Genomic DNA, 26,813 nt, shown 5'->3' with positions numbered 1-26,813 from the left:
ATATCTAGTGACATGATAATTTCTAAGCACAATTCAATGAAAAGTATTGTATTATATCCACTAGCAAGAGCAATAAAGAAATTGGAAAATGAAGAATGAATTGATGATGATAAGGAAAAATATGAGTATTTACAATGTATCTTAAATATCTCACAATAAATGACTATTAAACAAGATGATGAGGAGGAAAAATAATGAATCTTATGAATAGTAATGAATTTTCTTAAAATGTTAAACAAAATTATTGTGTGCATATGTCACAAAAAGGTTTTTAAGAAAAATGTAAGATTGAATATTTTTCATGACATTAATCGATGTTATTATTAAATGATATGGAGAAATTTGGCAATACCCCAGTAGAAATTAGTCAAGGAAAAACTTTAAATATTAATAATGTTAGGTCCCTATAATACTAGTGATTCCCCCATTACTATTGCAATTGTAGCCCTTATTGTTATTATTATGCCCCTATTATCCCCACGTTGTTATTAGTGTGCCCCATAGAAGCCCACTATTGTTATTGTTGTGCCCTTATATTATTATTGTTATGTCGGCTTTGGTTATATTATGACCCCTTAGACTCCTATAGATCAAAAGGAGGCTTAGTCATTTGTATCATCCAAAAATTATTCATTTCTATAATGTAAATGAGGTTTCCCACTTGAAGAGGTAGATTTTGAAGTAGTTGATCTATCTTTTCTTCTATTTTGTGAACTCGTTACATAACATTTGGTATCAGATGTTTGGATTCTAGGGTTTCACTTCTCTAAACATGTTATCATGGAATTTTCACTATAACTTATTTTTTGCAATGTTTTAGAAGCTAAAAAAAACCATTTGAGTGGAAATCTCGATGATCCTCAGGTCCCAATTTCAGATCTTCTGTTGCTACATTTTCAAAGATATGATCTAAGGAAGTTAGTGTTTTTGTAGGTTCCCAAATTATATCCAAAATAGGTGATCTTGGGAAAATCATCATAACATTCTCTCTAAGTATCATATTGAAATTTCATCAAATGTTACCGAAAGAGGATGGATTTTAGTTTTCTATGCATCATTTTTAGGTTTGAAGGTTGAAACCATGACACTTGGCACTTCGTACCAGTTCACTCTACTGAAAAAGTGTATAATAAGGTCATCTTGGGAGATTGAGCATAACTCTTTCTTGGAGAATCCAATTTGGATCATACTAGTGGTGTTGGAAAGAGGGCTCAAAGGGCTACCACAGTTCACAATTTTAAACCTTGGAGATCCGAAATTTCAGAGATACATTAGATTCAATATCGAGCTCCTACAAAGTGAAAAAATGTGTGTAGTTTTTTAAAAAAATTTCATAAGTTTGGTTTGAAAAATTAGTTTGAAGGAATTTAAAGGGCATAGTGAAGCATAATTATCATTAATTTATGCCTCGAAGAAACAAAATGGAAACACCTAGTAAGAAACCTGAAATCTCTATCATGACTCATGAAGAAGAGGAAGAAATGCAACATGATATATCAAAATTATGAGACCAAGTGCAACAAAATTCACTCTCACAAAAAGTAATAGAAGCTAAGATGGATGGTTTAAAGAAAGGCATGGAAGCTAAGATGGATGGCATGGAAGATAAGATGGATGGTTTAAAGAAAGGCATGGAAGCTAAGATGAATGCCATGGAAGCTAAGATGAATGGTTTAAGGAAAGGTGTGGAAGTTAATATGAATGACGTGGAAGCTAATATGGAAGGAAAAATGGAATATTTGAAGACAAATTTCACTAATTTTCTACAAGAAATGCTCAGTAATGGCGAAAGGGTAGTAGAGGAAACTCATGGGGAGAACAAAAGAAATTTTAATCAAGATTTCATAGACTCTAATGGTGGATTGAAGACCCAACATGTTCCAAATATTGATATGAGGAAGTTTGATGGAAGGATCCTGTAACATGGATACTACAGATGGAGCAATATTTCGATCTCAATAATGTGAAAAACACACAGAAGGTACGGACTACAACTTTATATTTGGAGCCAAATAAGTTTCTATGGAATTGATGGCTTTTCTCTTGTAAACAAATTTGCAATTGGGAACTTTTTATGGAAGAAATGATAGCACATTATGAGGATACAAAAAGGAACACTTTTTTTAGCCAATTGATAAATCCCAAACAAAAGGGTTCAATGATGGAGCACATTGAGGACTTCCAAAAATTTAATATAAGGGTAAAAGATATTCTAGAGGAGCATAGGATTTATGTGTGCATATGGACATTAAAGGATAACATCCAACATGATGTTCGCCTCTAGCAACCTGATTCATTGGAGAAGGCATTTAGGATGGCAAGAAAAATGGAAAGCAAAATTATGGCAACAAGGAAGCTGACCACTCACAACTATAAATATGGAATTGTTGTTGCCCCTAGCCTTCCACAATCTACAAGGTTGACACCACAACAATTGGAAGAAAAAATATAAAAAGGGATTTTCTATAGTTGTGATAACAAATAAACAAAAGGTCATAAGTGTGCTAAGAAGAGATTATTTTACATAGATTGTGAAGAGGAGGAAGAAAAGGAACAAGACATGTCAAATGAATAAGATATGCATGAGGAAAAAACCATAGATTAAGATGAAATGAATCCTATCATATCTTGTAATGCATTAGCTGGAATTACCACTCCTTAAACTATCAATATAGAAGGATATATCAAGAAGAAAAAGGTAATAGTTTTGGTTGATTAGGGCAATACCGATAATTTTATTCATTGTAAGATATCCAAGGAATTGAATTGCTTCCCATATCTAGCACCAGAGTTTCTAGTGATGGTTGCAAGTGGAGGAACAATAAATTTCTCTAGAAAGTGCAATAATATCAAGCTATCCATGGGAGAATAGGTATTTAATAGCCCAATGCTTTCCATTCCAATGGACAGTGCTGATGTTGTATTAGGAGTCCAATGGCTACAATCCTTGGGTACAATAACTTTTAATTTTGACGAACACTTCATGAAATTTTGTTCATACGGAAAGGAAATTGAATTAAGGGGTATTGTAGGGAAATCAGGAAACATAATCAACTCTAACGGAATGAAAAATCTTATAAATAATGAAAAACGAGGCGTAATTGCACAATTATATTCGCTAGGGGTTCCCACTTCGAAATCATCTATTTCTCCAGATCTTCAAAAAGTCTTGGACAATCATTCCAAGGTATTTTAGACTCCCAAAGGCCTCCAACCTATTCGTGATCATGATCATGCTATTCATTTGATTCCAGGAAGTGTTCCTCCAAACATCATGCCTTACAGATATTCCTATGCCCAAAAAAGTTAAATTGAACTTATGGTTGTAGAAATGATAGAGGCTAGTATAATTCAACCTAGTCAAAGTTCTTTCTTTTCTCCCATAGTATTTGTGCACAAGAAGCATGGATCATGGCACATGTGTCTAGATTATAGGGAGCTCAACAAGCTCACTATTAAAGATAAGTTTCCCATTCCTACGATTGATGAATTATTGGATGAATTACATGGATAAATTTACTTCACCAAGTTGGACCTTCATTCTGGATATCGTCAAATCAAAATAAAGGTCGAAGACATTTCGAAAACAACATTTAGAACTCATGAGGGTCATTATTAATTTTTTGTCATCCCTTTTGGCCTTACCAATGCACCTTATACATTTCAAGGTTCGATGAGTTCCATTTAGAATTCCCTCCTTAGAAAATTTGTGTTAGTATTCTTTTATGATATACTAATCTACAAAAAGTCTTGGACGGATCATGTTCCACATGTTGACAGGGTGCTCAAACTATTGGAGGAGAAAAAATTCTATGCAAAAAGCTCCAAATGTTTCCTATTGGAGTACAAGAGGTGGAATATCTGGGTCATATTGTATCTCATGAAGGTGTTAAGGTAGACCCTAGAAAAATTAAATCCATTAAGGAATTGAAAATCCCCACATCCATAAAGCATCTGTGAGGATTTCTTAGGTTGACAGGGTAATATCGCAAGTTTGTTAATAATTATGGTAGAATAGAGGCACCTCTACAACATTATATAAGAAAGATGCATTTTCATGGACTCTGGATGCAACAAAGGACTTTGAACATCTTAAAGAGGCAATGTGCCAAGCACCGGTATTAGCTATGCTGGACTTCCCAAACACCTTTATTGTGGAATGTGAAGAGTCAAGAAATGGGATTGGTGTTGTTTTAATGAAAGAAGAAAGACCCATTTCTTTCAAAAATCGTCCAATCAAAGGAATTTTTTTACAGAAAGCTATTTATGAGAAGGAAATGTTAGCAATACTACATGCACTTAAGAAATGGACACCCTACCTAATGGGAAGACACTTCAAGGTAAAATCAGATCTTAATAGTCTTAAATAATTTTTAAAACCAAGATTATATTTAGAAGAGCATCAAAAATGGGTCACAAAGATATTTGGTTATGTATTTTAAATCATCTACAAAAATAAGAAGAAAAATGTTGTGGTAGATGCACTCTGAAGAAAGGATGAGGATGTGGAAGCATTGCTTTGCGCCATTTCTATTATCCAACCAGATTGGATAAACAAAGCAAGGGATGAATGGAAAAATGACGAAGAAGTGTGGGCACTTATTCAAAAGTTACAAGAGGATCTCAGTACATATGATAAATTTATGTAGAAAAATGATTTGTTATGGTACAAAGATCACTTATACCTATGTAAGAATTCCCATCTCAAACAAAAGATTCTTATCTAATTGCACACTTCTCCCTTAGGAGGGCACTCAAAGTTTTTTAAAAATTACCAGAGGGTTAAGAAGGAATTTTTTTGGGATGGCGTTAAATCGGATATTCAAACGTTTGTGGTGGAATGTTTGGTTTGCCAGCAAAACAATTTTAAACAATTAAGACCCCATGTCTATTACAACCTTTATCCATTCTAAGCCAATGTTTGGAGGAGGATTCAATGGATTTTATCAAAGGTTTACCCATGTCTGAAGGAAAGCGTGTCATCATGGTAGTATTTGATAGACTTACCAAGTATGCACACTTTTGTGCATTATCTCATCCATTTAAATCTAGTACAATTTCTACTGCATTTATGGAAACAATTCAAAAGCTACATGGAAACCCAAAGATTATTGTAAGCGACAGAGATCCCATTTTCTTTTCTTGGTACTCAGTTATATCATAGCTCAGCTTATAATCCTCATTTTGATGGGTAAATTGAGATAGTAAACAAATTTTTGGAAGGATATCTTCATTTCTTTGTCTTTTATAAACAAACACAATGAGTCAAATGGTTGCCTCTAGGTTAATGGTGGTATAACACTTCCTTCCATACTGTAGAAAAAATGACACCATTTATGGCACTTTGTGGATATCATCTACCATCCATCACATCATATTTAAGAGAAGCTTCTAAGGTTCAAGTAGTGGAAGATCACATTGAGCATCAACAACAAGTTCTCCAACTCTTAAAGGATAGCCTCACTTTGGCGCAAAATATAATGAAACAATAGGCAGATCAAGATTGCAACGAAATAATTTTTGATGTAGGTGACTTGGTATTCCTACGGCTACAACAATATAAAAAAATGTCCCTCAAGCAAGCTAAGAAGGATAATAAATTATCACCAAAGTATTATGGTCCATACAAGGTGTTGCAAAAGATTGGTATTATGGCATACAAATTGGTGCTTCTTGCAACTTCTTGAGTGCTTCGATTTTTCCATGTTTCATGTTTAAATAAGGTTATAGGTGACAAGCTCCCAGTTCAAACAATATTTATAGAGCTTGATGAGGAAAGAAAAATTATAATGGAACCTGAATCAATCATAGAAACAAGAACTCGACAGCTACAAAATTGATCAATTTCTGATTATCTCATCAAGTGGAAGAATTTACCTGCTGAAGGTTCCACATGGGAGGATGATAATTTTATACAGAAGCATCCATAACTACTCAAGCGTTGAGGACAACACTTTTTGGAATGAGAGGGGCATGTTAGGTCCCTATAATACAAGTGATTCCCCCATTACTATTTTCATTGTATCCCTTATTATTATTATGCCCCTATTGTCCCCATATTGTTATTAATGTGCCCCATAGAAGCCCACTATTTTGTTTTTGTGCGCTTATATTATTATTGTTATGTCACCTTTAATTATATTGTGACCCCTTAGACTCCTATATATAGAAAGGAGTTTTATTCATTTGTATCATCCAATAATTATTCATTTGTGTAATGTACGGGAGGTTGCCGCCTCGAAGAGAATGATTTTGAAGTCGTTGATCTATCTTTTCTTCTATTTTGTGATCTATTTACATAACAAACAATAACCTAGAAGATTGTCAAAAACATAAACTAATCAAAATGATACAAAAGCATTCCTCTTCCTTTGTATGGGAATACACACATATCAAAGGAATAAATTAGAATACTTTCATGAATCATATATACATATATGTAAATTCCAATCCCATTAGACAACCTCAAAGAAGGATGAACCCTAATTTGAGTGAAATAGTGAAGTAGGAATTACAAAAATTGATCAATTTAAACATTATTTATCCAATTTACAATAGTCAATGGGTTTCACCATCAATTATTGTGCTAGAGAAAAATGGGAAATCATGAGTTTGTATAGATTATAGATAATTGAACAAAGAAAGTTTAAATGTAATTTCCCATAACCTTTTATTAATTAAGTCTTAGACACATTAGCGTGGAAAATGTATTTATTTTTCTTGATGGCTTCGCTAGTTATAATCAAGTTCAAATAGCACTAAAAGATCAACATAAAACTACATGTACATGTCTTGGGGGAATGTATGTTTATAGAGTACTTCCTTTCAGATTATGTAATGCCTCTAATACATTTCAGAGAGCATTACTAGGTATTTTCTGGGAAATGATCAATGACTATGTAGAGGTATATATGGACTATATTACAATATATGGAAATTATTTTGAAGAAGCTTTAGAAAAAATAGAAAAAGTCCTTATCAGATGTCGATAAACTACCCTCTCTTTGAGTAATGAAAAATGATTTATGAGGTTTAATGAAGGGATTGTTTTGGAGCATCATAATTTAGGTCTCATAATCAATGTGGACTCAATAATGGTTGAAGTCGTTACCATTTTTTTGGTACTAAAATCTCAAAAGGACATAAGAAGTTTTATTGGATTCACATGTTATTATAGAATATTTATAAAAAAAATCACAAAACTTTCTTGACCACTTTTTAAGTTACTCACGAAAGATTGTGAATTTCCTTTGGATTTTGCATGTTAAAAAAAATTTGATTGATTAAAATATAATATTTTTGAAGAACATATCTTAAGAGGGAAATATTGATCCCTCCGATTAAATATTTGTATTAATGCTTCAGATACAACTTTAGGGGTTGTATTAGGACAAACAAATATAACGCCTTATGAAATTTACTATACAACCAAAAAATTTACTCATGTTGAGTTGAGTTATACAATCACTAAAAATGAGTTCTTTTTGGTAGTCCATGTAATCAATAAGTTCACGCATTATATCAATGGATATGAAACTTTTATTCATATTCAGAATTCTACCATTTGATCTCTAATAAATATACCTATAGCTAATGGTAGAATTACTCGATGGATTTTAGCATTACAAGAATTCAACATTTCTATATTAGAAATATATGGAAAGAAAAACATTGGTTCTGCCTTTCTTTCTAGGATGTAAAATACTAATACAACAATTCAGGTAGAAGATAATTTTTTCGATGAACATATTTTTGCAATTTCTACTAAATTTTCTTGGTTTGTAGATATTGCTAACTACTTGGAAACGTGGAAATTTCCTCCTTAATTATTAGCCAAATAAAGACAAAATGTTATCAAATCGAGTGCACTTTACTCTTAAATAGATGGAGAATTGTATTAAATAGGAGCAAGTCTAATCATCGGAAGATGTGTATGAGAACATGAAGTACGTGATATAATCAAATCATGCCATGGTGAACCTTGTGAAGGACATTTCATTGATAGAAGAATTGTATATGCATTCCTTCTTTCTAGATATTATCAGCCTTCCCTTTTTAAAGATGCCAAATAATATGTCGAGAGATATGATTGTTGTTAGAGAATGACAAAACTTGTTCAAGAGGATGAAAATATTCTACAACCTAAAGCATTGATAGAGCCATTTGAAAAATGGGCTCTAGACTCTATAGGTTGAATTAATCTAGATTCCAAGTAGAAAATTATGTTTCAACATTTATTTTTAAGGATATTTTAATTCTTTTTGGTGTCCCAAGAGAGATTATTATAGATCAGGGTGCATAATTCATAAGAAAACGTGTTTCACAAATCACTCCATATCGTCGACATGCCAATGGATGATTCCAATCCATAAATAAAGTTCTAGAAGCCATACTAATTAATACTTTACATAGGGAGATAGACTTATGGAAGCACTTGTGGCATACCAGACCAAGCAAAAAAATGCCATTAGACACACTCCTTATGAACTTGTTTATGGAAAGAAAGTTATACATCCTATTGAGTTTTAAGTGGAGACACAAAGAACAATAGAAAATTTGGAGTTACATCTCTCGGAAGCCCAAAATAAAATATTTTCACAACTTAATGACTTATATGAGCTCAAACAAAATTCCATTTAGAGGAAAAATATGATTTTGCAGCAAAGGATGAGCTGGCATGGAAATTTTACCAAGATCAAGAAGTTCAAACAAAGTGATTAGGCATTTTTGTTTGATTCAAAATTGAAATATTTTCAAGGGAAATTCCAAACACATTCGTTAGGCCCTTATGAAATAGAAGTTATTTTCTTATAATGGAGAACTAATAATCAAGAGTACTAATGAATAAGGTATCACATTTCATGTTAATTGGATTAGACTAAAAATATATCATAAGCCCTTAACAAAAGAAAATTTCACTCAAAATTTAGAACAACTTACCAAGTTGAGGTTGGTGGAAAAAGGCTATTATTCTCCTCACCGCCATATGCCACTTAATTTATTTTCTATTAAAAAAAAAAGAAAAAAAAAAGAAGAAAACAAAAATAAAAATAAAGGTATAGTTATGAAAACCAACATGTTGGCATAACTATACATAAATCTTAGATGAAAAACAAATTCTAGCTAATATTTCCCCTCTTCTCCTTTCGAATTTGTAGTTTTTTATCCCAAATTCTTAATTGGAAGACTTTATTTCTCCTTTAATAAAGATTATAATAACTGCTAGAAACATAATCAACCTATTTTGAAGAATATTTGTAGCATATTGCTCAATATTCTCAACTTGATTAAATTTTGTAGCTAGAGAAGAAATCAATAGCTAGAGAGTTTCATTAAAGTAGCAATCATGGGCTAGTTTCCAATCAATAGAAATATCAAATGGTAATAGTACTTAGACATCTTGAGAGATAATATGAGAAATACATGTGAGTTTTATTTTATTAAAGCTAAACTATAGGCGTTGAATTATCAAACTTATCTGTTATTTTCTAACCTAGCTCAATAAATAGGCTTGTTCTAATTAGCCTCATATAACTTAATGATGGAAAATTTTGTTTCAGGTTTCCCATCCATTGAGTCATAATAGTCCCGACTCCATTCAACAATATAATCTCGACAAATCTCTGAATCACTTATAAAAGTGTTGATATTTTATTTAGGGATTATGCAATCACTGTGGATTAAATAGTCCTATCACCACACAATGCTTCCTGTGCATATCATAATTCACCACCTTTCTCATTACATTCCATTACTCCTGAAGTAATTTTAATATCTATTACCTCACCATACTGCAAACATTCCCATACCAATTGACAAAAGGTGCATTTTGAAGCTCAAAAATCTCAGCACTTGAAAATGGGTATTGTCATTCACTTTGAACCTATAAGCGCAAAATTTTGGAGGCTTACCCAAAGTGAAGGAAATAATTGAAAAGAGTTGGATGGCTAAAATATTTTGAAAATTTTCAAATCCATGATGTAAAGGTGACAAAGGAATTTGTAAGTCCCTTTGATGGATTTGAGGTAGAGATTGGGGATATTAGATTGAAGGTGAGATAATCATTCCTAGCACAAGCTACATGACTACTAGGAACAAGGGAAAGCCAGTTTAAGTGTCAGTAGCTCATATATGATTCATGGACAACTTTTACTAAAAGCTATAGCATGGACATTACAATCCTGAAATAGGTGATACATGTATCGATCTTTAAGAGAAAGTGGCTAAATTTGTTTTTCATCCTCCAAAAATTCATCACCTACCAAGGAAGCTATGGCACAACCATTTCTATCATATTAGACTTTTGATGCACTTCCTAAAGAGAAAATAAATAAATTTGGATTACTATTTGATTAGTAATCTGAAGAAAATGGAATTCAATATTACGTTAAATTCTAGTAACATAGGTAGATGTCTTTATCACTTTGGGTTAGTCAATCTTCTTGTCGAAGTATAATTAAAACTAAGAAATGATAAATAGGAAAGTTTCTTGGTTAGAAATCATTTCAAACAATTATCAGAGGATGAAGCAAACAATGGCACATAAGGAAAAATAATAGGGGGTAGGGTTTCAATTTCAAACCCTAACCTTAGCTCAAGAGACATAGCAAATTATACACACAAAAATAGAAAATAGTCTAGCGAAGCTATATGATTCGAAAATGATAGAAGTAGAACATGTTTTTGAAGCCAATGCAACCCTAATATGAACTTGTTGATAAGGGAGAGCCATAAAAATAAAATCATGCAAAGAAGTAGAATAAATATTCAAAAAAACTAAATCAAATTTAGAGGAATATTGTTTCAAAGAGAATTAAATAGAATGTCATTGTTATACATGTACCTAACAAGAAAATAAAATAATCCAAGGAAATGAAGAATTCATAGGATAAAAGTAAATACAAAATGATTACAAGGAGTAAGAAAAAGGTAAATAACCATTTTTCACCTAAAAGTTTGGAAATTATAGAGGTGGAAAAATTTGAACAATCACCAACAATGGCTAAAAGGGGAAGCCCAGGCATTCAAAACTTACAACCACAAGTTTGCGATAATATTGATTTCTTGGAGAGAAAAGTATATAATGAAAAGGTAAGGGAACCCTCTCCCACTCTTGAACATTATTTAAAGAGTGATATACTAGTACCTTTACTCCATGATCCTAGACATGATGATTTACATTTCAATATTTCTATGGAACAAGACATCATCAGAGCATTAAGAGAAGAAGTAAATGAACTAGAAATCCTAGAAAGGCACATAAAGAGGGAAAATGATATTCTTAAGGAGAAAAAAATAAAGTCTCAAAAGAATGTACCATTGGTGTCATAAGAATTCTAGGCTCAAGTAATCCCACAAAGAACTCCATCTTAAAATCAAAATTTTAATGGAAAAAATGTTGATGATATATCTGAGGCGATCTATTCCCTTGAAGAAAAATAGTGCTAGAATCTACATAGATATTTTCAGAAGCATCTGAGATAATCCTTTGAATTGAGAATCTTACAAAATTTTGAAAATTTTCCAACATGCATGAGGATGTGCAACACCATAGGTGCGGGGGAATGTTGAGCTTACGAATCAACACCCTTTTGAGAACCTACTACTTTATTTTCACCACTTATATCTCATAGAAGACTTCATAATTAACCTATTTTGCATCATATTCTCACATTATGAATAAACATGGCCATTTGAGCTATAAAGGTATATAAAATTAATGATTCAAATAAATTTTATGGTTCTATACATTTTTCTTTATAAAATTGAGCTAAATGTGAAAAGATGGTAGAAACCAACCATTTTTGTAGCTCATGTGACAGTATGTAGCTGAATCAAAGTTTCGTATGGTTCCTAAAGAAGAGAGGTTGACTTAAGGATATGAACAAGTGGAAAAAATTTCTATTATGGTGATCCACATTTTTAACATGATAAAGAGGCCATTGGCTGACCATGTTGGCTCGATCAAACCTCTACTCAATGTATCTCATGAATAATAGAGTTAAACTACATTAGGGTTGTTACTTGCAGGTGGTGGAATTAACTTCAAGCAAGTGATTTTATCTTCTTCATATCCAACCAGCTAAGTGATAGAATGGGGACGATTATGTGTCTATACATTTATTCATGTGATGTGCTGAGTCATCAACAAACCAGAGGAATTAAATTTGAACTTGTAATTGGACACTTGCTCATAATCCATGTTTTTTTATTTATAGCAACATCATTCTTAGTTATTTATTTTTGAATGAAATTATAGTTTGACTCGTCGAAAAGTGAGAGACATAGGGATATTTTAACGAATTCTGAATAATATGTATGCATAGTTATCTCCAGTTTAATATCAAACATTGCCGTTTCTGTTATTATTAAATATTGATGAGTACTTTGGGCTAGTCGTAGAAGAGCTTCCTAATTTTTCTTAATCTCATACAAGCACGTAGAATGCCTTCTTGTGGGGTGCAAGACTCATATAACATAATCTTTTCATTCTCTCTCTGCCTTTACTCTATTATAGTTATATGTTATGGCCTTTTAGAGTCACTCTCATCATTTTAATTATTGTCTTTCCACTTTTCCAAGTTTATACCAAGCGCTTGAAAACATAAATAAAAAATACAAAAAAGTTTACTTTAACCAACATATGTATGCATTTTAAATCAGGTTTCACATTTTAAATTATATTCTTTCCAACCATATTTTCTAGAATAGGATTCATAATGCCTTCTTAGATTAATTCATTACTAGGTAGAGTTTGCATACTTTTCATAAATTAGATTTCTTAAATTGTAGAATAGTTTTTATGTTGCTCAAATATATAATCTTGATAGTTGTTTAAGTAGATCAATCTTGAATCATTTTCATAAGATATAATTTCTCATTTTTAATAAGTATAATTCCAATGGTTTTGATAAATAGGATTTCCTTTCCTTTTTAGAAATATGTATTTTTGGTTTTACAATTTAATTTCCAATGCTTTCCTAGAATACACTATTTGTTTTAATGGTATAGATCTCTTTTTTTAAATATACTTTCTCGCTTTCATAAAATAGGCTTTCTTGCTTTCATAAGATATAATTTCCATGAGGGTTTTATTTAGAGAGAAATATCATGCCACATGCATTCATATTGGGGGATACATATTCAGGAAAAAAATGACATATATTGAGCATATCATAGGGGGTAAAGGGTTTTTATGTGTTGTGTATAAAAAATGGAGCTCAAATTTAATGAAAAAAATATAAAGGAGTATAAAAAATGTTAATGAAAAAATTGATACCCACAATATCTAGTGAAAGTAGGGGTTTTTCAAATTGGGGAGGTGTATTGGGTTCGTATTGGTAAGGGGTTAAATAAAGTGATTTTTAGAGTTATTTTCCAATATGTAGTCAAATTAAGGGTATTGTTTAGTATTCCATGAACGCATCTGCTATGTTAGGGGTTTATTGAGTAAAGCCCTCGTGGGAATTCCCCGCTTTCTTAGAATAAGATTTGAACGACTTTGTAGAATAAGTTTCTTGTTTTAATAGCTCAGATTTATATGCTTCTTAGAATAGAATTTCACACTTTCATATATTAAATTTTGTGTCTTCTTAACTTCTTTCATAGGTCATAATTTCCATTTATTTTCGTAGATTAATATTTCATTTCATACGCTTTCATGGAATAAGATTAACTAGATTGCATGGATTGGAATTTACAATTCTTTACATAGATTAATATTTCATTTCATATGATTTCATAGAATAAGTTGTATCCACTTTCATAGATTAATCCTTCATTTCTTATCATCATAGAATAGAACTCTTCTTTCAATGCCATGATTAAAAGCTCAATTTCTAGCACATACAATGTAGGGTACTTTGCAGGTTTACTTACTTCGATTAATAAGTTAATGTATTGTAATTTAAAACAAAATTAAATTACTTGACATGAATACACTCTCACCAATAGATAAATACATTGTCACTTAATAATCATTCATATTTAAACAAGTCTGCAAGACTTAGAGTGAGCACTTACTTAAGAATCATGTGCATACATAAACCCCAACCATGAAAATCCGTATAGATTATAAGGTCATAGCACCTCCTAAATTAGTCACATATAGTCGTCCATCCATAACTAGGAATAAGAGTAAAAGTAGACAAATGGTGATATATCTCCATAAATTCCTAATATCTACAACTGAGGATTGGTTTTCATATTTGTATTAAAAATCTAACATTCCCTCATCTACTAAAATCCTTTAAAACACAAAATAAGGAATTTATCTCTTTGAAACCCTAACGTTATGGACAAAACACATAAAGAATCATGAATAGGTCCCAAAACCCCCAATGGTGCCTCATAAATGAATAATATTGATTAAGCCATTAACTCATCCTCATAAATGTGTTCTTAAAATGCATATGTGTGGCATAAATTCGCTCTAATGTTGGACAAATTACTCAAAGAAATGTGTAAGGGCTCAAAAAGTGACAAATTTCCTCCAAAATCCACAATGATTTTTCATTTCCAAGGGTCACATGAAGCTCCAAAAGGCGTGACATCATCTTCATGGTGTCATGTCATCATGAAAAGGTTCCATATCCATATTCAAGGTGAAACATGCATCATTTGAGTACCATGTGATGGTACAAGGTGAAATGTCTCATCTCCAATGTGTGGTAAAATGTCTCCTCAAGAGTTCCAAGTCAACGTAATTTCCAATGCTCTCCAAGTGGCATGAATGGTGAAATGACCTCAATTAGTGTGGAAGAATTCATCATCGAAAACATTCTAAGGTACATGTATATGCAAGCATCATCATCAAACAGGGGCTCTGAGCACCCAAGTGTGCCCATATGTTGTATCTACAAGAATAATTTCCACATAAAAGTGAGTCATGTCCAATGAGAAATCCATGAGATAGATCACATTAAGTATCTTCTTCAAACATCACACTAACTTATGGCTTTATCAATTTGCAAATTTTAGATATGATATGATGGTACCTATTTTCTCCTATTAGGTATTCTACAACCTATAAAGAGGAGTATTTCCCAAGAAACCCATCGAGGGGTAACTGTAAATGATAATGGTATGAATTGGGGTTTACTTCATGAAAATGTTATATTTGACATGCAAGGTTATAGTACATATCCATCCTCATGAGTGTCTTATTAGGGAAAACTTATGTATTGAGTAACCATTTCCTCAACATTGTGTCATACTACCCATTTTATTTCCTTTTTCTTATATTCTTTATTTTTAATTTGCATGTCCCTTTTTTTATATATTCATTTCATTGCATATGGGTTAGGATAATTTAACTTATTTCTTATTTGGTTATTCATTTCATTGAATATCACTTGGATAAATGGCCCCATAATGAGGGGGTAAAGCTCAAGCTTACTTTGACTTTTGATTTATGATTAATATCCCCTTTCATTTTTCTTTTTCATTATGAAATTAATATAATTTTTTAATCTATTTTTTATACAACTGCATCAAGATAAAAATACAATCCCCTTCTTCTCATGGGATTAAGAAGAATGAATATTTCTTAGGTACACGTGACAATCAACCAAAAAAAAAGAATAACACAGAGGAAAATATATGGACTATATTAGGAATGAAAATACGGGCACATTACCCTTATTAGGGTCTCCTAGTAGTACCCCTTTCCTCAAGAATGGAAACACTTGCGTAGAGGATCAATCATGACCATCAAGGTGAAACAAGGAAAAAGGAATAACTTGCAAGCATAATGATTCATTTTCTAATTCAACCCATGATTTTTACTTTCATGCCAAATAAATTGAACATGAGAATTTAGAACAAGAAAATGAATAAATGCATTCCATGTGTTACAAGCACCAATATCATCAAATGAGTGAGCTAATCATCGTATGAGAGGCATATGTGGGCTACTATATATGCATAATTTTTCATGTCATCATCAAGACCATTATCTATGATACGGATCATCTAAAAAACAACTACATTTACCCTTATATGTGAGGGGGTAATAGTCCACAATAATTGGCTCCCAATTTAGTGTAGCTTCCCAACTTTTGTGAACTTGTTTTTCAATTCACTTTCACAAATACATATTCACCCACTTGAAATTTTCTAGCTACAAATCAACTAAATGTATATGTTTTTCCAATTGGGATGGCTTCTCCATCAAATACATTCTCAAAATGTCCTCAATTATTTAATTTATCCTCTCCATTTTTCAGATGCCCATCTCATAATAACACTACAATTATACTCAATCCCTGAGATTCTAACTACATAAGGTGCATCCCTTATTTTATTTTTTTAAACTAGACATGAATATTTTGTAACTATCATCATGTGATGAGGGTTTTCCATGCTTTTCTTGTATGCTAATTGGATGATTGCTCCCTGTGATGCGTGCCCATCTAAAATTGTGTTTCAAGACCATTCTTTTCCAATCCACTATCCACCAAACCAACCAAGTATATAGTCCACAAATCAAAACCAAAGCACACAATGCATAAGCACCAAGTCGAGTAAACAAATCCACCAGGGTTTTTTTTGTGCATTACATGTTTGGTCTAGACTTATGTGCATAAGTAATTGGGTTATAAGGATCTTGATACACATATGGCTTTTCTCCAACTATATGAGTATCACTTGGTTCTAGGTTATCAACACACAAAAGTCAGTTTTCCATCATTAATTAATACCCTACCTTAGGAATAGGTATCATCCTGGCTAGGTTTGAGATTCATGTCAAGCACTACAATTGTTCCACACCCTCCAATTTTCTCATTACATTTTTCAAGGCCCATGTGATCGGGGTACTATGACACATGGTCCTCACCATGGTAGAGGCGTTGGGTCTCAACAATCTAGATCTCTCCTCACATATGAAGGGCGTAGAACCCTACTATCAAACCCTAACCCTTTTCCCCATCTGCTGATAGGTCCCTATAATACTAGTGATTACCCCATTACTATTATAGTTGTATCGCTTATTAATATTGTTGTGCCCCTATTGTCACCATGTTTTTATTACTGTGCCCCATAGAATCCCTCTATTGTTATTTTTGTGGATTTATATTATTATTGTTATGTCGGCTGGGTTATATTGTGACTCCTTAGACTCCTATATATAGAAAGGAGGTTTTGTCATTTGAATCATCCAAGAATTGCTCATTTATGTAATTTAAAGGAGGCTGCACCCTCGAAGAAGTTGAATTCTAAGGTTTTGATCTATCTTTTCTATCTTTTTCTTGAGCTGGTTTCATAACATTTGGTATGAGAGCTTTGGATTCTAGGGTTTCACTGCCCCAAATAGGTCATCGTGGAATTTTCGCTATAACTTTTTTTCTGCGACATTTCAGAAGCTAGAAAAACCCATTTGAGAATGAATCATGTTGAATCTCGGGTCTGAATTTCAGACCTTTTCACACTATATTTGTGGAGATATGGTGTGAGGAAGTTGGTCTTTTTGCAGACTCCTAAATTACATTCCAAATAAGTGACCTGGGGAAGATCATCATAACCTTCTTTCTGAGCATTGGATTGAAACTTCGTAAGAAGGTATAGAAATAGGATGAACTATAGTTTCTTTTATATATTTTTCATAGTCAAAAGTCGAAACAGTGACTCATGGCATGTCGTAGAAGTTCGATCTACTGAACTAGTCTATAATCAGGTCACTGTGGGAGATTGTGCATAACTCTTTCTTGGAGAATCCAATTTGGATAAGACTGGTGGCATTGGAAAGAGGACGCAGAGGGCTACTATAGATCGCAATTTCAGAACTGGATGATCTGAAATTACAGAGATACATCAGATTCAATATCAGGCTCCTACAAAGTGAAAAAAAGTATGTTGTTTTTTTTTTAATTTTTGCATAAGCTTGGTTTGAAAAATTAGTTTGAAGGAATTCAAAGGGAATAGTAAAGAATTATTATCGGTAATTGATGCCCCGAGGAAAGAAAATGAAAACACCTAGTAGGCAACCTGAAAGCTCTAGCATGACTCATGAAGAAGAGGAAGAAATGCAACATGATATACCAAAATTACGAGACCAAGTGCAACAAGTGTCACTTGCACAAAAAGGAACGGAATCTAAGATGGATGGTTTAAAGAAAGATATAGAAGCTAAGATGGATGGTTTAAAGAAAGTCGTATAAGCTAAAATGGATTGTTTAAAGAAAGGCATAGAAGCTAAGATGAATGACGTGGAAGCTAAGATGGATGATTTGATGATAGATTTGAAGACAAACATGGAAGAATTGAAGATAAATATGTATAAGTTGCTACAATAAATGGTCACTAATGGTGAAAGGGTAGTAAAGGAAACTCTTAATGAGAACAAAAGAAATGTTAATCATGATACCATAGACTCTAATGTTGGATCAGAGACCCACCATATTCCAAAAATCGATATGAGGAAGTTTGATGGCAAGGATCCTGCAACATGGATATTACAAATGGAGCAATTTTTCGATCTCAATAATGAGCGAAAAACACAAAAGGTACGTATTGCAACTTTATATTTGGAACCAAATCAGTTTGTATGGTATCAGTGGCTTTTCTCTCGTAAACAAATTATCATTGGGGCAATTTTTACGGAAGAATTGACAACACATTATGAGGATACAAAAGCAACACCTTTTTTAGCCAATTGATAAGTCTCAAACAAAAGGGTTCAATAATGGAGCACATTGAGGAGTTCATAGGGACTTTAAGGGATAATATCCAACATGATGTTCACCTTTGGGAACCTGATTCATTAGAGAAGGCATTCAGGTTAGCAAGAAAAATGGAAAGCAAAATTATGGCAACTAGGAAGCATACCAGTCAAAACTATAAAGATGAAAGTGTTGTTACCCCTAGCCTTCCACAACCTATAAGGTTGAAACCACAAAAATTGCAAGAACAAAGAGCAAAAGGTCTTTGTAACAGTTGTGATAACAAATACACTAAAGGTCATAATTGTGATGAGAAGAAATTATTCTACATAGATTTTGAAGAGGAAGAAGAAAAGGAGAAAGAAAGGTCAAAGGAAGAGGATATACTCCAGGAACAAAGCCTAGATAAAGAAGAAATGAATCCGACCATATCTTGTAATGCATTAGCTGGAGTTACCACTCCTCAAACCATCAAGATAGAAGGATAAATCAAGAAGAAAAAGGTAATAGTGTTGATTGATTCGGGAAGTACCCAGAATGTTATTCATTGTAAGGTAGCAAAGGAATTGAATTGCTTCCTATATCCAGCACCAGAGTGTCAAGTGATGATTACAAATGTGTTAGAGTCGGTCTGGCCATCCCTCCGTCAGAGATCAAAACTCTTTTTGCATTTCATTTTTAGGTGTCTCGCTCGATTCACTTAGTTGCATTCCACTAGGAGCATGCCATAAATCTAACGGAAGGGCTTTGTCATTCATTCCCCTCATGTCTTGTACCTGCTAGCTTAGGTATTTTCATTAATGTTTATTAAAAGTCCATGACAGTCAATGTTTGATATTTAATCGGCAAAGAGTCATGTCAATCATAGGTCTAGGGTTTCACAAATTGAGTCGTTAAAGTGTCCAAATGCCAGCAGGCTAGAGGGAGGTTCTACACATGTTTTTTATTTTGCAAATTTCATCATCATATGGATGGATTATGACTGTTCTTCAAAACTCCATTTTGAAGAAAAGTCAGCGTTTTGTCCTTTGTAATAATTTTCAAAATTTTCAGTTGTTGAATTCTTTAGGCGCAGCCCTGGTCTCCTTTGCCAAATTCCATGTCAGCTATCCCTGCACAAAATTGCCAAGAACTTCATCATTTCAGTCAAAAAATCAAAAAGGAAATTTAAAAATAGAGTTGTATTAAAATGGAAAAGTGTCAATGCCAAAAACATTACAAAGATGGGTCTTGGAAAGTCAAAAATCAAATCCATGTCTTTATATAGATATTTTCATGAAGATCAATGTTATTTGCATGCCAAGACCAAGGAGAAGCCATTCAGAGTAAATTGGTTGAGTTAGTGTGTGATTTGGGTGAAGTTGGAGGAAATTTGGTTGGCGCACCGCATTGGACAGGAAGCACAGCGCACTGGGAGAAGTTGTGCTGTGTAATTCTGAACGGGTGTGGCACACTGGCACAGTGCGGCGCGTTGGGTATGCGGTGCAGCGCATACACCTGAAAGCCCAAAAACGTTTGAAATTTCTCCAAATTGCCATTTATTTGTATGGATTCACTGGGTAGGGTCGACATCTCAATGTTTCATCCATTTTTGTGCTGAGTGATGGTGGTTTATGGATGCTAATGATTGAAAAAAAAATCAAACCCTATCATTTTGAATTCCTCACATGTACTTTGCTGCCTAGGGTTTCAAAACTTGCTTGCCACCAAGGTTTCTCTTTTCCATTATTTCTTTTGTCCTTAATTCCCTTTGTTCCTTGACTCCATTGTTCCCCATCCCCTAAAGTTACCAAACCCCTATCCTAAATTCCCTTTCCCAAAACTTTCAAATGTGGACCCCTAAACCCTATCCCACATATAAATCCTTCAAACCCTCTCCCATGTTTCCCAAACAAATATCTCCCAATAATTCCTAATCCCTTGATATTATTTCCCCTTCCTAACAGTTCCTATTTTATTGGTTTTCCCCTTTGGTGGCAGAGTTTGCACACATCACTAAAAGAGCAGTCTAAACAGTTTTCATACACCAGCATCTTCATGTCCAAGGCTGTTTGAAAAACAACAGCCATGGCATCTGAGCATTCATCAGATTATGAAATGGAAACCCAAAGTGATTCTCCCATGGAGGAACATGCACCCTAGAGGCCTCATAGAGGAGGTAGGCATATCAGAGAAGAACTGGTCACCCTCATTGAATTACAAGCCTGCCCTCTTGCCATGTTTTCTTTTCAGCATCAGTCATGCTATGAGTTTTGTCAAAAGGTGGCTAGTGTTCAATTTCATCATGAGTTGGCTCGTCTTTCTGTGCTGCATTTACATGGAGATCAGGCTATCTTGGCTGGTGTCACCTTTACACTTACACCAGAAACTGTCTCTCTAGAAACCGGCATACCAAACATTGGGGAACCGTGGACCAAGAGGAAGAAGATTGACTGGCAACATTATGAGCCATATATTAAAATCAGTTTCTTGAGGTAGCTCAAGAGAGTGTTCCCATTCCGATATCTGAAAGATGAATATGCTCCACTAATGAAATTGATCATGAAATATTTCAGCTGTGAGGGACGGTTCTCTCATCTATATGCTTATCATATCAAGTTGCTCATGCATTTCACCAGGGTGCGGATGATGAACATTTTGTATTTAATTTGCGGGAACATAGAGAGGATGACCACCCTTGTGCAGCATAAAACCCCTCAGTAGCAACTTAACGGTGTTTATCATTTTACTCTTATTAAGATTTTGGTGGTTCATCAGCTTGGAATACAGGACATCACTTGGGATGATTTCATCTCCCGTGACTTCTTCAGAGCTTCACAGGGATTATCAGAGGTAAAGCATGATATGGGTGGACCTTCTCATCAGTATGAGCGCCATGAGTCTGCTAGTGTGTCGGTATTCATCACATATCAGAGAGGCACTAGACATTTGTTTGCAACAGTGAAACGAGTGTTATCTCTACCTGGGGTGGAAGGGGCCTCGTTTCCTCCATCAGCATCATAGGTATAGGACAAAGGAAAGAGGCCAATGTAGGATGAGGGGCCTTCAGGTGAGCAAGAGACTGACTTCATTTTCGTTCATGACGATGATACAGATATGGGTCCATAAAGTGCCAAGTTTAGGGAGATCATCCAGGAGCAACAAACAGAGATCCAAGCCTTATCCCTTGACTTGGAGAGAGCTAAGTGGACCATGAAATACTTGGACCAAAGGAACAAATAGCTTGAAGATTAGCAAGCAATCATGGAGCTACAGAACATCCGTGAGAATCGACAGGCTGCACAAAGGAGAAGAATTGAGCTCATGTCATTGGAGCAAGAGATTAATGAGGATCGGGAGTCTAATCTCGAGAGAGTTATTATGCACTTAGAGAGACTATTGGGCAAGGCTGATAAGGACCATGCATTGCTGAGACACATTGTTATAGCTCCAAATCTCAGTCTTATGGTTTGTGATGCTGCACTCATGGCCTAGGGCAACCCCTCCTTCCAGACCTGGTCCTAAAATTTAAAAAACAGTGTTTTATCCCTTATATGCGACATTGCCCTGAGTTAAATGCGTGTACACACGGGTCTGTGTATACCCAACCCGCGTGTATGTATTAAAACACTTAAAAAAATAAATAATTCCTTATTTTCGGGCGGAGATTGCGGGTTTTACCTGCTGGTCACCTGTTAGTGCCCGTGGCCGAACTGTTCCCAACCAACTCCTAACTAAAAAACTACTTTGGAGATGGTATAAAAAGACATCAAAGGGAAGGCCTAAGGGGAGAGAAAAGAAGAGCAAGATTATTATGCTGAGATTTTCCCCTTAGACCAGGTCTTTCCGTTATATGTACTTTACTTGCCTTTATATAAAGAAACACGTCTTGGTTCCCGAAACAATCTTTCTTTGTGCTTATGAGATTCTTGTCTTGAATTCTTATGCAAGTAGTTACTTAAAGATTTTTATAACTAACTTTATAGCATGAAGATGGTTTTCATATAAGTATTTGTCCATGTACTGTTGTGTTCTTTGATTTGTTTGTTTTACAGGTCAAAGGAGAAGAAGGGAACTCCAAGAAGGGTTTGGACCCTAAAGGCCTTCTCGAACGTAGGACCTTAGGTACGTACCCTAAACATTAGAATTTGCTTACTGTAAAGATAATGGCTATGTGTGTGTTTCTTTGAATAAGCAATCTAATCTCAGCATAATAATCTTGCTCTCTTTTCTCTCTCTTAGGCCTTCCCTTTGATGTCTTTTTATACCATCTCCAAAGTAGTTTTTTAGTTAGGAGTTGGTTGGGAACGGTTGGGCCACGGGCACTAACAGGTGATTAGCAGGTAAAACCCGCGATCTCCACCCGAAAATAAGGAATTATTTATTTTTTTAAGTGTTTTAATACATACACGCGGGTTGGGTATACACAAACCCACGTGTACACGCGTTTAACTCAGGGCAATGTCGCGTATAGGGGATAAAACACTGTTTTTTTTAATTTTAGGACCAGGTCTGGAAGGAGGGGTTTCCCTAGGCCATGAGTGCAGCATCACAAACCATAAGAGTGAGATTTGGAGCTATAACAGATGCCCCCTAATATATGAGGTCATAAGGGGAACATGATGGCCGAAATATATTATGTAAGAACATGGAAAAGAAGTCTTGTCGAGAAACCGAGGAGGACTTCACCAGAATTCAGCCTGCCAAGCCACGAAAAGGAGATCAGAAAGAAACATTGTCTGAGGCGGGCATACCCATGCTCAGAAAAAGTAAAGCATGTCCGCATATCAAGTACAAGCGGATCCACTAAGTATACAAGTATAAATGGCTGGAAGATACATAATGGATCATCTGATCATAAGGAGCAAGTACATGTTTGAATATCACATATAACACTATCAATGATGCTGGAAGGTGCAACGGATCACTGATATCAAAGACTGATCCCAAAAGGTACCAACTGAACATGATGGAATAGGATGGTACTACACTACAAACTCAGGTGCCAGCATATAGAATGTCGCCATGACTGACTGCAACATATAAGGTGGAGTGGTATCAACTAGCAGCAATAGGAGCAACTGTCAAGTGAACCAATGAATGCTGATACAACCTGAGGTCTTCACCGACCGCCGTGGTACATTTCTACACCATGGGAATAAATGATCTGAAGTTGACCATGTGAGAAATCGTTTGATTACCGGTCATTGACGTATACCGTTAACAAACGCGAGACTACTCACCGATAATGATAATGAGCGTCAAGGTACCCAGTACAATCTAACAAGTGTGAATAGATGAGCAGAAGTCAAACACCTGTAAGAATCTATCGATCAGGAGACAATGATGGTTTCCCACTGTCGATAGCGAGGAATCTGCCACTAATGACTGCAAACCCCAAGGTACTGCCAAATGGACTCTAGATCTTTGCCCCGAAGCAATGAGTCGGAGTCGATAGGGAAAGATCCGCTAGAAGGAAGGCATTAAGGCATCCTCCATCAATCTAGCATGAGTGTAACCTGTAGGCCAATAATGTGGAAGGAATCAGACGAAAAAGATGTAGTAACCCAACTGAAGTACGTTTCCGGCGTACACAAGATGTGGCTAGCGCACGGCAGAAACCCTCTGAACCAACCAATAATGAAAGCTGACACAGAGGCGAGGTATCCACCAATAGGGTCAAATGGAAACCAAGGTACTGCACGAATCCCAATGTGTGATAATGTATGTTGATGTCAAACACAAGGGAAACCACTCAGTCAAAGACCCATGATACTGATCGATGTTGAGCACAAGGTGACCTATCAATAATGAAAATAGGGCCAGGGTGAGGCTCTAGGCCTGTCCTCAGAGCAAGGTGTCTTCGTCGATAAGGACAAGACCCGCCAACAAGAAGTCAATGGGGACCTTCTCAAACCGGCACAAGTACAGGACCAATATAGCTGATGTGATGATAGACATGATACCAACAACCAGGGATGGCCGACTGAAAAATGAGTCAAGAGACACCGCAGAGAGGCCGACTCAGGCTAACTTCCCTTGAACAAAAGCACGACTCAATGTGACTATGTAGCAGCATATGATGACTCTGTATAAGTTCGCCATGCAGGAGGCACAAACGAACCCTCCATATGATTGGAAGAGATAACCAATCGGGGGACAACTGACTCAATAACAAGGTTATGGCATACCTAAGTCAAACTAAATCCCACCCATGCGGAGGAGACTTTGTTTTGAGTGCTTTGTTCAAGGGAGACACTACTGACTCTAGCTGCCAACAATAAATGGAAATAATGTCCCTGTTCCCGCTCTTTTTTGGAATATTTAATTTTTTTGTCTTTTTCTATTAAGCCGAAAAAAGAATAAAAGAATACTATGGTACAGTGGAAAGAACGAGTGTCGGTGAAACAGATGATCTAGTTCCTGGGAAAGGAACGTCCCTATGCTCAATGCAGGGAGGTGAAAACTGGTCAGCGACACTCAGAGGTATGTTCCTTCCACGGATCAGGGTATGTCAAGCTGCAGAAGTCAAAAGTATGCAAGGTTGATTTTGCAGATGTCATGGTCAAAAGTTGGCTTAAACACGAGTCTTTAAACTATATGAAAATCTATCCTAATGCAACAACTATATGTGACTGCAAGATTTTAAGACTACTCTGCAAACAAAGAAGGAAAGTTGCTCACTTATCAAATTTGTCTTGCCACTAAAATGCTTAGATAGAATATGATGTGCTACCAATCATTTCGTCCAAACAATAAAAAAAAGTTCTAAGATAAACATAAAGCACTTTCACTTCGCAAAAAAGGAAATCAAATGAAAAGCAAGTTTAAGAAAGCGAAACTCAAAACTTTCAAAAGATTTTCTTTCAATCAAGCCAAGAAGTCTTTTTCAAAGAATGCTTTCAAAAGTACTGACACCAATGATTGATAAATAGGCAACCAAACACTTTTGTGAATTGACACCTTTCAAATGATGAAAACCCAACAAAAATAAATGTGTTTGAAATTGCTCTTGACAATCAAAAGCAACAACGAAAGTCCAAAAGATCAAAAGACAAGTTTCAAGAAAATGGTAACAAACAACTTTCCCGAAACGAAGGAGCAAATGGTCACAAAAATGGTTTCGTTAAGCAAACAAAAGGGTCACCAAAACAAAATGATCAGAAAGATTGAATCCAATCTTCCTACTCTGCCAAAACATAGCAGTCAAGATTCTTAACCAGAAATCTTGTGTGTCAAAAAACAATGACGCTTGAAATCAACGAAAACAAGACTAATACTCCTTATAACTAGAGAGAGTTCAGAACAAGATGCCCCCTGTTAAACAGAGGACTATTACTGGAAAATGACTGCTTCAAACTGACCCAAACTACCAGACAAACATTCAGCAAAAAGAAAATTTATAAATCTTGAAAATTATATAATATACGCGCCTGCAGTGATGTGCAGAATGAGTGTACACGCGACTGTAACTGAGGAAACATGTGTATACGCGGGTTCACTTAGTACAACTTGTGTATATACGCTTCTGTAATCCAGCAAAATAGCGTATCTGAAGATCTTCAAGAAAAATAAAAAAAATACAGACTGAAAAAACTGGAAAAGCTTAGAGTTCAAGAACAGATCAGACAATCAGAGCCAGCAAACAGAGGGGCTGAGCTTTGATTGGCTTGAAGACTACCCAAACTAGGATCAACAAGAGTTTTGTTCCCCAGCAGAGTTGCCAATTCAAAGGCAAGTAAAGTACATATAACAGAAAGATTTCACCTGAAACACCTTCAGCAGGCTCCAAGCAAAGCTTCCTCCCGGATTCGTTCCAGCCTCAAGCCTCCAACAAGAGCTCCTTCCAAGTCTTACTCAATGGTGATATAAAGGATGAATGATCACCAATACACATGGAAACAAGGGTTTCCTATGCAAAATGGGGGAAGTGTAGAAGGCACCAAGGACTTCAGACCTGGTCTAAGGGGAAAATCTCAGCATAATAATCTTGCTCTTCTTTTCTCTCCCCTTAGGCCTTCCCTTTGATGTCTTTTTATACCATCTCCAAAGTAGTTTTTTAGTTAGGAGTTGGTTGGGAACAGTTGGGCCACGGGCCCTAACAGGTGATCAGCAGGTAAAACCCGCGATCTCCGCCCGAAAATAAGGAATTATTTATTTTTTTAAGTGTTTTAA

Source organism: Pinus tabuliformis, chromosome J, assembly GCF_031772625.1.
Source record: "Pinus tabuliformis cultivar Carrire ecotype Pingquan chromosome J, CPIR1, whole genome shotgun sequence".
NCBI lineage: Eukaryota > Viridiplantae > Streptophyta > Pinopsida > Pinales > Pinaceae > Pinus > Pinus tabuliformis.
Note: the sequence above shows the minus strand (reverse complement) of the source record.